Genomic DNA, 14,796 nt, shown 5'->3' with positions numbered 1-14,796 from the left:
AGCAGGGAAAAAAAGAAACTTCGTCAAACACAACCACCAGAAATCAAAACAACCAACAGATTTGAGTCACTTCAGAATTGTGATGAGCAGAACCAACAACAAGAGAATGAAAGGAACAACATCCAGGACCCTATTGACAGTGGTGACAAGACAGTAAAAAGAAGGGAGGTCATGATTGTTGGGGACTCCATATTGAGAAACACAGCAAGTTCAATTCGCAGTTTGGACCCCCTTACTACAACAGTGTGCTGCCTTCCGGGAGCCTCGGTCAAGCACATCACTGAAAACGTGGACAGGCTCCTAGAACGAACAGGAGACGACCCGGTAGTAGTCGTCCACATCGGTACAAACAACATTGGAAGAGACAGACCAAAATCCCTGCAAAACAAATTCAGAGAGCTAGGAAGGAAATTAAAAGAGAAAACCAAAACTGTGGTATTTTCTGGTATACTACCAGCACCTTGCAAAGGACCATATGGACAGCTGGAAATAATAAATCAAAACCAATGGTTGAAGACGTGGTGCACACGGGAAGGCTTCACCTATCTTGATCATTGGACCACTTTCTACAACGAGGACTATCTGTATAGACGGGATGGACTGCATTTAAATAACAAGGGAACTAGTCTACTTGGAGAAAAGATCCTCGAGCAGGTTCGGAAGCATTTAAACTAGAAAGGAAGGGGGGAGAAATCAACAAAAAAACAGAAGGGAGACCGCATCAAAACAAGAACAACAACTCAGGTAAGACAACCATTAAATGTATTTATCTAAATGCTAGAAGTATCAGAAACAAAATTCTAGAACTTGAAGCTACTGCACTAACAGGTAACTATGATGTGATAGGTGTTACAGAAACGTGGTTATCTGAGAGTGATGGGGACGAATATAATATTTGTGGGTATACACTGTATAGGAAAGACAGGCAGGACAGAAGAGGAGGAGGGGTAGCGCTATACATAAGAAACAGTCTTGAAGCCCAGGTGTTAAACCTGGACAAAGAAAATAAAACCGAATCAATATGGGTCAGAATAACAGACAAAAATTCAAAAGGCATAATAATAGGAGCATGCTATAGACCGCCAGATTCAGACGGTGAGCAAAATAATCTGTTATACAATGACATTAGAAATGTGTGTAGCAAAGGAGAAGCCATACTAATGGGGGATTTCAACTTCCCCCAAATAAAATGGGAAAACCCGGTGGGTAGCGCGAAGGATGAAATAGAAATGGTGGAAATGACAAATGACTGCTTCCTAACACAATTTGTGAAGGCACCCACTAGAGGGGAGGCATGCCTTGATTTAGTCTTTTCAAATAACGAAGATAGAATAACTAAAACAGAGGTCAGAGAACCACTGGCAAACTCAGACCACAACATGGTCTCATTTGAAGTGTTTTTTAAATCCTCAAAAGTAAAGACTAAAGCTAAGGTTTACAATTTTAGAAAAGCAAACTATGAAGGTATGAAACAGAGACTAACAGAAGTAGATTGGAGTAAAATAGAGAAAACACCCACAGAAGAAGGATGGTTGTTCTTCAAAAACGTAGTACTAGAGGCGCAAAACAATTATATCCCTAAAGTAGACAAATCTAAATGTAAAACTAAATTGCCAAAATGGTTTAATAGATCAATTAAAAAAAATATTCAGCGAAAAAAGGCACTTTACAGAGCATTAAAAAAGGACCAAAAAGAAAGTACACAGAAAGAGTACACAGAACTGCAAATGCAAGTCAAAAAGGAAGTTAGAAAGGCCAAGAGAGAAATAGAAATGAACATTGCTAAGGGAGCTAAAACCAATTCCAAAATGTTTTTCCAATATTACAACAGCAAGAGAACATTCAAAGAGGAGATTAAATGTTTAAGAGATACAAATGGCAAAATCATAGAGGAAGAAAAAAAAAAAATAGCAAATATGTTAAATGATTACTTTTCACAAGTTTTTACAAAGGAAGATACTGACAACATGCCCCACATGTCATCCAGTTCCTATCCAGTTTTAAATAACTTTAGCATAACTGAGGCAGAAGTGTTAAAGGGACTAGGAGCTCTTAAAATAAACAAATCCCCTGGGCCGGATGAGATCCTCCCAGTAGTACTCAAAGAAATGAAAGAAGTAATTTACAAACCGCTAACCAAGATCATGCAGCAGTCTCTTGACACAGGGGTGGTACCGACAGACTGGAAAATTGCAAACGTAATACCGATCCACAAAAAGGGAAACAAAACTGAACCAGGTAACTACAGACCAGTAAGCCTGACTTCTATTATATGCAAACTTATGGAAAACTATAATAAGATCCAAAATGGAAAATTACCTATATGGTAACAGGGTACTGGGAGACAGTCAACATGGTTTTAGGAAAGGGAGATCGTGCCTAACTAACTTGCTTGATTTTTTTGAGGATGCAACATCGATAATGGATAATTGCAAAGCATATGACATGGTTTATTTAGATTTCCAGAAAGCTTTTGACAAAGTCCCGCACAAAAGATTAATTCTCAAACTGAACGCAGTTGGGATTCAAGGAAACACATGTACATGGATTAGGGAGTGGTTAACATGTAGAAAACAGAAAGTACTGATTAGAGGAAAAACCTCAGAATGGAGTGTGGTAACCAGCGGTGTACCACAGGGATCAGTATTAGGTCCTCTGCTATTCCTAATCTACATTAATGATTTAGATTCTGGTATAGTAAGCAAACTTGTTAAATTTGCAGACGACACAAAAGTAGGAGGAGTGGCAAACACCGTTGCAGCAGCAAAGGTCATTCAAAATGATCTAGACAAGATTCAGAACTGGGCAGACACATGGCAAATGACATTTAATAGAGAAAAGTGTAAGGTACTGCACGCAGGAAATAAAAATGTACATTATAAATATCATATGGGAGATATTGAAATTGGAGAAGGAATCTATGAAAAAGACCTAGGAGTTTTTGTTGACTCAGAAATGTCTTCATCTAGGCAATGTGGGGAAGCTATAAAAAAGGCTAACAAGATGCTCGGATACATTGTGAAAAGTGTTGAATTTAAATCAAGGGAAGTAATGTTAAAACTGTACAATGCACTTGTAAGACCTCATCTTGAATATTGTGTGCAGTTCTGGTCACCTCGCTATAAAAAAGATATTGCTGCTCTAGAAAGAGTGCAAAGAAGAGCGACCAGAATTATTCCGGGCTTAAAAGGCACGTCATATGCAGACAGGCTAAAAGAATTGAATCTGTTCAGTCTTGAACAAAGAAGACTACGTGGCGACCTAATTCAAGCATTCAAAATTCTAAAAGGTATTGACAGTGTCGACGCAAGGGACTTTTTCAGCCTGAAAAAAGAAACAAGGACCAGGGGTCACAAATGGAGTTTAGAAAAAGGGGCATTCAGAACAGAAAATAGGAGACACTTTTTTACACAGAGAATTGTGAGGGTCTGGAATCAACTCCCCAGTAATGTTGTTGAAGCTGACACCCTGGGATCCTTCAAGAAGCTGCTTGATGAGATTTTGGGATCAATAAGCTACTAACAACCAAACGAGCAAGATGGGCCGAATGGCCTCCTCTCGTTTGTAAACTTTCTTATGTTCTTATGTTCTTAATAGTACTCAAAGAAATGAAAGAAGTTATTTACAAACCTCTAACCAAGATCATGCAACAGTCTCTTGACACAGGGGCTGTACCGACAGACTGCAAAATTTTAAATGTAATACCGATCCTCAAAAAGGGAAACAAAACTGAACCAGGTTTATACAGACCAAAAAACCCACTGCTGCAGGTACTCCACGCAGGAAATAAAAATGTGCATTCTAAATATCATATGAGAGATACTGAAATTAAAGAAGGACTCTATGAAAAAGACCTAGGAGTTTTTGTTGACTCAGAAATGTCTTCATCTAGACAATGTGGGGAAGCTATAAAAAAGGCCAACAAGATGCTCAGATACATTGTGAAAAGTGTTGAATTTAAATCAAGGGAAGTAATGTTAAAACTGTATAATGCATTAGTAAGACCTCATCTTGAATATTGTGTTCAGTTCTGGTCACCTCGCTACAAAAAGGATATTGCTGCTCTAGAAAGAGTGCAAAGAAGAGTGACCAGAATTATTCAGCGTTTAAAAGGCATGTCATATGCAGACAAGCCAAAAGAATTGAATCTATTCAGTCTTGAACAAAAAAGACTACACGGCGACCTTATTCAAGCTTTCAGAATTCTAAAAGGTACTGAAAATGTCGACCCAAGGGACTTTTTCGACCTGAAAAAAGAAACAAGAACCAGGGGTCACAAATGGAGATTAGACCTAGGGGCATTCAGAACAGAAAATAGGAGGCACTTTTTTACACAGAGAATCTGGAATCAACTCCCCATTAATGTTGTTGAAGCTGACACACTGGGATCCTTCAAGAAGCTGCTTCATGAGATTCTGGGATCAATAATCTGCTAACAACCAAACAAGCAAGATGGGCCGAATGGCCTCCTCTCATTTGTAAACTTTCTTATGTTCTTAACTTAGCAGAGAACAAGGTAAGTGAACAGGTAAATTGGCCATTTTGCTGGCTGTGGTGTTTTGAATTTTGTGACTTCCAATATGTCTTTCATTCTTCTTAAAGGTCATTCAATAAAATCTGGTAATGTCTTATTTATTCAAATACTGGATTTACTTTTGTCAACAAAGACCAGTGATTTCTCTGGTAAAAATATAAACTTTTGAATATTATTCATATTTTTTAAATCAAGCCAAGTAGTGTAAGAAGTTGCTTGTATCGTTGTGGCAGAGCAAAGCTCTGCCGTTTAGAAATTGGCAGGGATGGGGTTAATTTCCCCTACCTGCCTGGGTTTATTATGTTCAGGTGGCTGGGGTTGATTAGTTGATTAGATGGTTAGTTTAATTAACGATCAATCAGCGCCCAGCCACCTGACATAAAAGGAGGCCTCTGCTTCTCATTGAGGAGGAGGGAGCTGAGGAAGCAAGCTGGTGTTTGTGCTTTGTGGTGTTTGTTGTGTTTGTGATGTTTGTGAATCCAGTGAAGGCATTGCCCAGCCTGGAAACCTTAATTTTGCAAGTTTTGTTTATTTGTGTTTAAATCCTAGTGCACTTTAATTTTGTGTTTTTGTAATAACAGTAGTATTTTTTTTGAACTGCAGACTGTCTCTGGGCCTCCAATCGGCCACATTTGGTGGCATTGTTGGGATAGTGCCTCCAGAAAGCTCGGAGCAGTGTTTTTTTTTTTTTTGAGACAAAATTTTTTAATTTTTTTTTTTTTTTTTTTTTTTTTTTTTTTTTTTTTTAAAGCATGGGAACAATGAGCAGACAGCGGCAAAGGCAGAAGGAGTTCCAGCAGCTGAAGAAATGTAAGCTGCTGCAGCCACCGCTAGAGGACCCGGCCAGCCTCTTCCCCTGGTGTTCCTGGTGCGGGAAGGAGGACCATCGTTGGCGGTACTGCCCAGACGTGCCAACGGCAAACTGGTGTGGCTGGTGTGAGGAGGACGGCCACAAAGAGGTGCGGTGTTCACCCCGGGCATCAGGGCATCAGGGGCCACCCCACTACCTCCAGCACCACCACCTTCACCACCGTCCCAGGAGATCTGGGACTGGTTGCTGTACCCTGAGGCAGACCTCGTCCACGATCTCCCAATAGTTATCAACACGCTGTGGCTTCGAGATGGGGAGAGGCGGGAACAGTGGGAGGAACAACACCACCCGGCATCCTTCCCAGAGGTTGCCCTCATGGTGGTTAATTACCTGGCGGTAGACATGGGAGATGCCCCAGAGGGGTGAGCCGCCGTCCCCAGAGCCAGAGGGGGAGGAGGAGCCGCCGTCCCCAGAGCCAGAGGGGGAGGAGGAGCCGCCGTCCCCAGAGCCAGAGAGCGGGGAGGAGCCGCCGTCCCCAGAGCCCAGAGGGGAGGAGCCGCTGCTCTCAGAGCCCAGAGGGGAGGGGCTATGGCCCAAGGATGCCTGCCTTGCACCACTCATGGATGCCACGCCTACTCCGCTCAGGGATGATGCATCCGCATCGCCTGGGGCTGCTGGTGTTTCCTTTTTGTTTTTTAGGGTTCCCAAGGGTCCGCCGCCGTCGCCGCCTCCGCCACTAGAGGGAGCTGGGCTGCCGTCGCCGTACTACCTTGGAGATCCGGGGCCCCCTCAACCAAGGAAGGCTTGGTGGCTCCGACATCAACCATGCCCACCACCACCAACCAAAACAGCCCACCCCAGGGACATAATTGGAATCTTGGGGGGGGAGTTGGCTGATGTATGTTGTACATGGGGGAGGTGTGTGGCAGAGCAAAGCTCTGCCGTTTAGAAATTGGCAGGGATGGGGTTAATTTCCCCTACCTGCCTGGGTTTGTGTTCAGGTGGCTGGGGTTGATTAGGTTAATTAACGATCAATCAGCGCCCATCCACCTGACATAAAAGGAGGCCTCTGCTTCTCATTGAGGAGGAGGGAGCTGAGGAAGCAGGTTGGTGTTTGTGAGTTTTTGTGAATTGTGAAGGCAATGCCCAGCCTGGAAACCTTAATTTTGCAAGTTTTGTTTTTGTATTGCTTTATTTGTGTTTAAATCCCTTTATTTTGCCCTTGTGCACTTTAATTTTGTGTTTTTGTAATAAAAGTAGTATTTTTTTTGAACTGCAGACTGTCTCTGGGCCGTTTTTCAAATCAAGTAAGCTTATTTGTGTATAAAAAGCAACAAGAGTCGCCTTTCTGTCTGACTGGCCTCCATCGACCCGACCAGACCCCCTAAGAGGTACCCGGTGGCCTGGTGGCTCCCTGATATAATCCCTAGCAGAACCCTATGAGGAACTAGAGTGCCAAATAATGACTCTTTGCCTGCCCTAGCTGAACCTCTACCTACCGTATTTGGAAGGTTGCTGCCCCTGTACCAGTATTGCTACCCACTTTTCCTGGAGGGACCGAATAGGTGCTCGCAGTTGGATCTTATCCCCTTTCAATGGAGAGGCAGGAGGGCAAACTGCTGTCCTCCCACCAGTTGAACATCTATACTCCTGTTCGGGCCGAGTGCGCCGCCTTCCAGTCTGGCAACGGGACTATGTTGTTGGACCTTGTTGATCGCTCCATTAGCTGTGCATAGATGTAACACCTGCTCAGTTATATATATTATATATATATATATATATATATATATATATATATATATATAAAAACTCATTTAGAGTAAAGTTTACATTGTTTCTGATTTCACATGTATTCAAACGGATATAGCCACACACACAGCACTAGCACAGACCGGAGGTTACCAAACTAAAAACAGACACACAAAACAAACAGCGCTCAACATAAAAGTGAAGAGAAAAAGACAGACTTGCTCTTGGATTCGGGGTGGCAGCTGAGCTTTCTTTCAAAACCAAGTTCTTCAGAAAAAGGGCTGTCTGCTACAGACATCTTACTGCTATGGATACCCAAGATGCACAACATCTCGCAAACGGGTAATTTCCAACTCAGTGCGTACATTACCTCTTAATCGCTCAGTTGCTTCTCTGCAGCCATCCGCTCCAACTGTGACTCCCAGGGTGAGTCTCAAAAACAGAGGGGAACCCGGAATCTTTTCCCGGACAGCTCTCGCTCCTCATCCACAGCACCTAGACCTCCTAGCCCAGGCGAGCTGTCGTTTACAGTGCCGAAGTCAGACATGTCTGACCCAGCCACATCCATCGGGCAAGCCACAGCAGGGGGCTTCTTACCGCCCCTGCCGCATTTGTCGCATAGGAAAGCGTTCCAGGCACTCATGCAGCCTGCAGGTGCAGCCACGGACATTCCCTGGCTGGTAGAACAGGAGGGAAAGGGGAACCGTTTCCTGCAACAGAAAGGGCACCCACAGCGAGCCCTCCCCATGTGCCAGGATTTCCTGGAATTGGTACGCTCCTCCTTGAGCAACCCAGCGTCTGAGCCTTCAGCCTCCAGAACGGCAGAGTCCCTGCTGCACACTGCAGAAGTCCAAGAAGCGGGCCGAGGAACATTCCTCACTATCGGGTACATGGTCACGGTATTGGTGCAAGGTTCTACCTTCACCAGGGGGGATAAGGACCCAACCTACCCGTCCAAACCTTGCAGGACAACGGACGAGATGCTGAAGAAGGCGTATGCGTCAGCAACGCTGTCAGTTAGAGCAGCAAACGCCATGCTATACTGGTGCTCTACCAGATCCAGTTAGCAGAGAAGCTGCAGGAAAGGGGAGCTCCAGGCGGTAGCAAAGGCAATGACTGACCTAATGGGGGAGTTAGGTCAGGTATCAGAGAGGTCGCTGGTGCCGATGGTGGCCGCTCGCCGCCATTTGTGGCAATGCAAGCCAAGGTCATGGAGACTGAGAAGGTGCCGTTACTTGATGCCCCCATTACAGCTGGGCAGACATTGATGTGAGCCTTGAGAGGTCCCACAAGGCCACGGTTGTCCCCTCCAAATTCTCGCGTCTTCTGGCTTACTGCCAGCGCCCAAGGTGGCCTTCACAGCCTGCAGGGGCGGCGGGGCCTGAATGCCGCCCTCCATCCCAGAACAGACAAGCAGGCAGAGGAAGAGCCGGCGGCAAGGGACCACCACCGACCAGGGTTAACCGGTTCTCTGGCTGGAGATCAAGGCCAGGGCCTAAGAAAGACCTGCTCCCTCCCAAGCCCAAGGGAAACTGTCCCTGAGGGGCCCTGGCTGCCACCAACCCCCCTCACAACTGGACTGACTCAAGGAAACGGCCCATGGCAAGGCTGCACCCAGCACTCCTGGCTGCTATCTACAGTGAGGCACGAATACACTCTACAATTCAGCTTAGGTCTGCCACCCTTCAAAGGTGTGCTCCTCACCACCGTCAAACCAGCAAGCGCGATTCTCTTCAACAGGAGATCGCCAATCTTCAATAGAAGAACGCTGTGCGCTTCATAATCCCAAGCAATGCCCTCAGCGGCTTTTATTCCAGGTACTTCCTGGTGCCCAAGAGGGATGGTAGTTTCAGACCTATTCTGGACCTCAGGGTCCTCAACTTGTTCCTCAAACAAAGGAAGTTCAACATGTTGACAGCACAAAGTATCCTCCAGTCTGTCCAGCCGGGCGACTGGTTCACATCGATCGACCTGCAAGACGCCTACTTCCATGTCCCAATCCACAGAAAGTATCTGCGCTTCGCCTTTCAAGGCAACATGTACGAATTCTGCATGCTTCCGTTTGGCCGCTCGCTGGCACCCCGCACATTTTCAAAGTGCATGGATGCAGCACTGGTTCTACTCAGGCTGCGTGGTATTCGGATCCTGAACTATCTGGACGATTGGCTAGTTTGCGCGCGTTCCAAAGCACACGCTGAGGCACACACAAAGCAGGTCATAGATCATGTGACGAAGCTAAGGCTCTCTATATATCAACAGAAGAGCAACTTCGTGCCGTCTCAGTCCACAGTGTTCCTGGGGATCAAACTGAACTCTGTGAGCATGCTTGCCTCAATGTCGGAAGACAGGATTGGAAGCCACACTCTCCCGATTCAGATAAGAAGCTCTCCTACAGGTCAAAATATATCAAAGGTTGTTGGGACTGATGACTGCAGCCTCGAGAATCCTTCCACTAGGGCTGCTGAGAATGCACCTGCTTCAAGCCTGGGTAAATACGCTCAAGGTGCACCCAGTCCGAGATCGGTACCGGCTGGTGCAAGTGTCCAGATAATGCCGGAAGACACTTGAGTGGTGGCTCCGTCCTGGCAATCTGTGCCTTGGATCTCCCATTGGATCCCTTCACAGAAGGGAAGTGGTCACTACAGACGCTTCCAGTTTGGGCTGGGGAGCGGTCTGGAATGGGGGGAGAAGAACAAGAGGTCAGTGGAAGGGACATTGGCAGCAAGTGCACATAAATGCCCAAGAGCTGCAAGCAGTAACCCTGGCATTATCTCATTTTCGTCAGCAGTTAGTGCACAGACATGTGCTAGTCCGGACGGACAATACTACAGTGGTAGCCTACATAAACCACCAAGGTGGCCTGCACTCACCGGGCCTTCACCACGCAGGGCACAGACTCCTGTCTTGGATGCACAGAAACTTGCGTCCGGTGTGGACAACAAGGCAGCATACCTCCCATCCAGAAGCGCTCCAGACAGCTCGGAATGGAGACGAGACGCATGAGGTTTCATACTGCACGAGACGACCTCTTCCTACAGCTGAGTCCACACATTGCCCCTATGGTTCTCCATGGACTGAAACGGGGGCCACCTGGGAGTAGACACACTAGCCCACCGCTGGCCTTGTATATGTTCCCTCTGCTACCATTACTACCCCTGACATTAGAAAGGATCAGGGTGGAGAGAGCACAGGTTCTGTTGGTTGCACCCAGATGGCCAACGCACCCCTAGTTTGCTCTCCTGTCCGTCATGTTGTCGGGTCAACCGTGGCAGCTCCTGCTGAGCAAGGACCTCCTGAGCCAAGCAGACATGCTATTATGGAACCCGAACCCAGCCCAGCTCCAACTCTGGGTTTGGCTGTTGAACAGAGCCATCTATTCAAACGAGGTTTGCCAGATGCAGTGGTAGAAACACTGCAGTCTGCTAGGGCGCCAAGCACTAGCGCCCAGTACTCATACAAATGGAAAGTTTTCCAAGACTGGTGCATTGCGGAAGGTCACGATCCTGTGACCTGCCCTGTTGAGACAATATTACCCGCCTTACGACACCTGTTTGACGTAGGAAAATCAGCGTCCACTTTGAACGTATAGCTGGCAGCACTATCAGTGTGCCACGACAAAATTGACTCAGTGTCCCCTGGGGCACACTTCCTAGCAGTGCAATTTCTTAAAAGGGCTCAGAGGCTTCGTCCTCCCATGAAAAGTATGGTCTCCAAATAGGATCTAGAACTTGTACTGCGGGTCCTTACGGGTCCCCCCCATTTGAACCCATGGCGTCAGCAGAACTGCGCCCAGTTTCCTTGAAGGTCGCGTTTTTAATTAGCCATTACGTCTGCCAGACGAGTAAGTGAGCTTCATGCGCTGTCCATTGATGACACATGTATGGCTTTCACTACAAATGACACGGGTAACATTAAGAACAAATCCAGCCTTTTTGCCAAAGATGGTATGTTCATTCCATATTAACCAACCAGTGGTTTTGGAAACTTTCAAACCTCCCCCGCATGAGTCAGAGGAGGTCCATAGACAGCACACGCTTTTCCAAGTTCGGGCTCTGCGCTGTTACCTGGATAGGACGGCCTCCTGGAGACAGTCCAACCAGCTGCTTGTCTGCTATGGGTCCCGCTCTAGAGGTCAGGCCCTATCGAAGCAACGTCTAGCGCACTGGGTGACAGATTCGATACGCTTGGCTACGTGAGGACGTCCCTTTTCAGCAGGAGGTGGGAGGGACTTGTTGTTGTCATTCTTTTTCAGGGAACCAGGGTTAAGATAATAACCTAATGTTAGTTGATTTGACTACTTGTGGTTCATTGAGCCACTTTGTTGTGGTTTGTGTATTGTTACTTATTATGATTGTATTGAGAATTAAGTTAACTAATGATTTATTGTTTATTGAGTTATTTTCTTACCCTGCAAGGGTCTGTAGTGGGTGTGTTTGCTCCTTCTCTTACCCATTGCAGAGAACTATTAACTTAACTTAATTAGTCTATTCTATTCTATTGGTATGGTTCTAAGATCACTAATTGTCCTGTTTTCATTATTTGTGTATTAATAAACCGTTTGCCCTGAGTTGCTGTTCCAGTGTCTTTGTGACGTGACTTCACACACTCTCCTCCTTAATACAAAAAAAATATATCATAACTCGGACCCACGGTTAAACAAAAATGGTGGCAGTGGCATGCTATCGTGTAATTAATCCAGTTGCCATGAACAAGGTTCATTGCATTACTTAAAGGCACGCAAGCTGAAATTGTAAAGTAATTTAAAGCAGGCTACAAACATGGCAAAGGATGCAAGAACTTGCAGACTTGGTACAACTGTGTTGAGGATTTAAAAAGAGAGAATTTTATGAGATTTTCAACTCGAGGTACTGGGAATATGACTCTGCACACCCAGAGGTTCCGGGGCTGTGCCCTGGCACAAATTAAGCACTGGTTCTGACAGTTCAAGATGTCTTGATTTAATCAAATTAGTTTTACAGGATAATAGCAATCTATACATAAAAAAACCAAAAAACTGTTCAATACTAAATTAGGATTAGGATGACTGGTCATACTTGCCCCACTTATGTTCACCATTAAAAGTCCATGGTCTGTGCTGTTTTCGTCTTTCCATTTTAGCGAACTGGATTCCTTGATTTCCCACTGCATAAAGACCCTTTTCTCTGTGTCAGTTGGGTTATGTGTTTAGCAATGAAAATACCACAAAACAAAGAACATATTATCTCACTTCAACACTTAGTTTTGTTTCAGATACATATGAGACAAGTAGAAAAATAAAGAAACTGAGGCACAATTTTTTATAATTCACAGATAACATAGAATATATAGTACATATCTGTCTTCTTAGTGTAAGCTGAGCTATGGAGTGTCTTCTTCCATTAAATGTCAATAGAAACAGTAAACGCTTACTTACCTTTCACTATGTGTATGGTTTTAGTCTTCCCAGCGGAAATTTTCCTGCCAGTAACAGAGTCTGGGAAGATAGCTCCCACACAATTATTAAATCCTCGCAGAAAGGGACGTTTTGTTTGGAGACTAACATTGCAAAGTTTTGTCCCGTTCGAACACAGAAATCAATTCTGCACACCTTGAGAATGCGTGTCCTATCCCGTTCGAACTTGGGACAAGAAAGGAAAAGGTTTCGCTCCAAGTTCGTGGGTAGTATTTCGTCTTTTTAGTGCTTTGAGATGCCATTATTGCTGTGAGAGTGTGACTATAAGCTCGAAAACAGCACACAAAAACTAAGAACCAATGAGTCTGTAGACAACCCCCAAAATGATATGTTCATTACATTCATTGGTTGAACTTCAACTTGTGCTTTCACTCGCAGCTGGCTTCCCCCTGGTCCTAAAACCCGACGGGTTGAGGTTTTGACATTTTGCTGCGAATATAATTTGTTTGAAATACGGGAGAAATTATATTACGGGAGCTGTCTGGGAGAAGGGGTCAAAATATGGGCGTCTCCCTTGAAATACGGGAGAGTTGACAGGTATGGACATTTTTCAGCAACAGATACTGTTTTACAAAAGCACAAAACATATTAAAAATGTGTCTGTTGGAGTCCTAATGGCATAACAAAACATAATACTCAACTGATTAATGTTTTAAACTTTAACTCCGGTCACATCTTATACTTAATATCCATATAAGTCAAACTTTAAGTTAAAGTTAAAGACGTGTCCGTAAAGAAAGAAAAGAAAAACGTTTTAAGCTTTAAATTCTTTCTGAGATTTTAAACATTAACCTCTAGTTTCACAGACCCTGAATAGCACTGACATTGCTACCTAATATTAGTTTAGATGAACTTTCAAATGTTTGTAGTTTTTATTAGTTTGCATTAGCTTAACAAATATGTACTGTAAACAATGTTTTATTCAGAATTAGATTTAAAGAGAAATGTAAAAATAGCTACAAAGCACCAACTCCCTTAAGAGATATGGGTCCATAAATAAATAGATAAAATACATACAACCATACTGTAGGGTCGCAAAATGAAGTGCAGAGATGATCAGAGACAATCGATCACACTGATCGTTGCATCAAAGGTTTATTGCAGTGGTCATCAAAATACAGAGCGCTCCGGAGAATAACAGTCACTTCATCAGTAACTAGTGTATTCTGCCGGGGTAAGGCACATACATGGGTTATATAGTTTCTACATAAAATTCCCTGCTCCTATCAGGATTTGGCACTCAGCAGACAATTCATCCATCCCTACCCCCTAAACTCATATACTCAACCAATAGAGGCTAGCTGTGGGGCATGATTGCCCCCTCCGTTGCGGTTGTTATGTTCACTTCAACCTGGAATTTATGACCTAGCAAGCAGGCAGGCATTGCCCTTCTTCTACCATCCCCCCACTGCCCCTGGACATCTGACCCAACCTAATGGTGTACTGAAACATTCCACCCTTCCCCCCTCCTTTCACAAATTCCTTACTAAACATTGTAAAACCGCACCCAAATGATCGTTGGTTGATACTGCTATCCTGTTCGGTTCCTTCAATAGATACATACATTACATAAAAAGAGAATAGTCAGCACTAAATACTTCCCAAATTATTTACTTTTATGCTTTCACTAGGCAAAACTGTGATAGTTAATGCTAGGCCTACTGACAAAATAATAATAGACCTTCTGATACTGCAATAATATTGTATGATTGTATGATTGGAAATTAAAAGAGAAAACCAAAAATGTGGTATTTTCTGGTATACTACCGGCACCTTGCAAAGGACCATATGGACAGCTGGAAATAATTAATCAAAACGCATGGCTGAAGATGTGGTGCACACGGGAAGGCTTCACCTAACTTGATCATTGGACCACATTCTACAACGAGGAATGGATGGGATGGACTGCACTTAAATAACAAGGGAACCAGTCTACTTGGAGAAGAGATCCTCGAGCAGGTTCAGAAGCATTTAAACTAGAAAGGAAGGGGGGAGAAATCAACAAAAAAACAGAACGGAGACCGCATCAAAACAAGAACAACTCAGGTAAGACAACCATTAAATGTATTTATCTAAATGCTAGAAGTATCAGAAACAAAATTCTAGAATTTGAAGCTACTGGTAACTATGATGTGATAGGTGTTACAGAAACGTGGTTGTCTGAGAGTGATGGGGCCGAATATAATATTTGTGGGTATACACTGTATCGGAAAGACAGGCAGGACAGAAGAGGAGGAGGGGTAGTGCTAT

This window comes from Polyodon spathula, chromosome 9 (genome assembly GCF_017654505.1).
Source record: "Polyodon spathula isolate WHYD16114869_AA chromosome 9, ASM1765450v1, whole genome shotgun sequence".
In the NCBI taxonomy this organism is placed as follows: Eukaryota; Metazoa; Chordata; class Actinopteri; order Acipenseriformes; family Polyodontidae; genus Polyodon; species Polyodon spathula.
Note: the sequence above shows the minus strand (reverse complement) of the source record.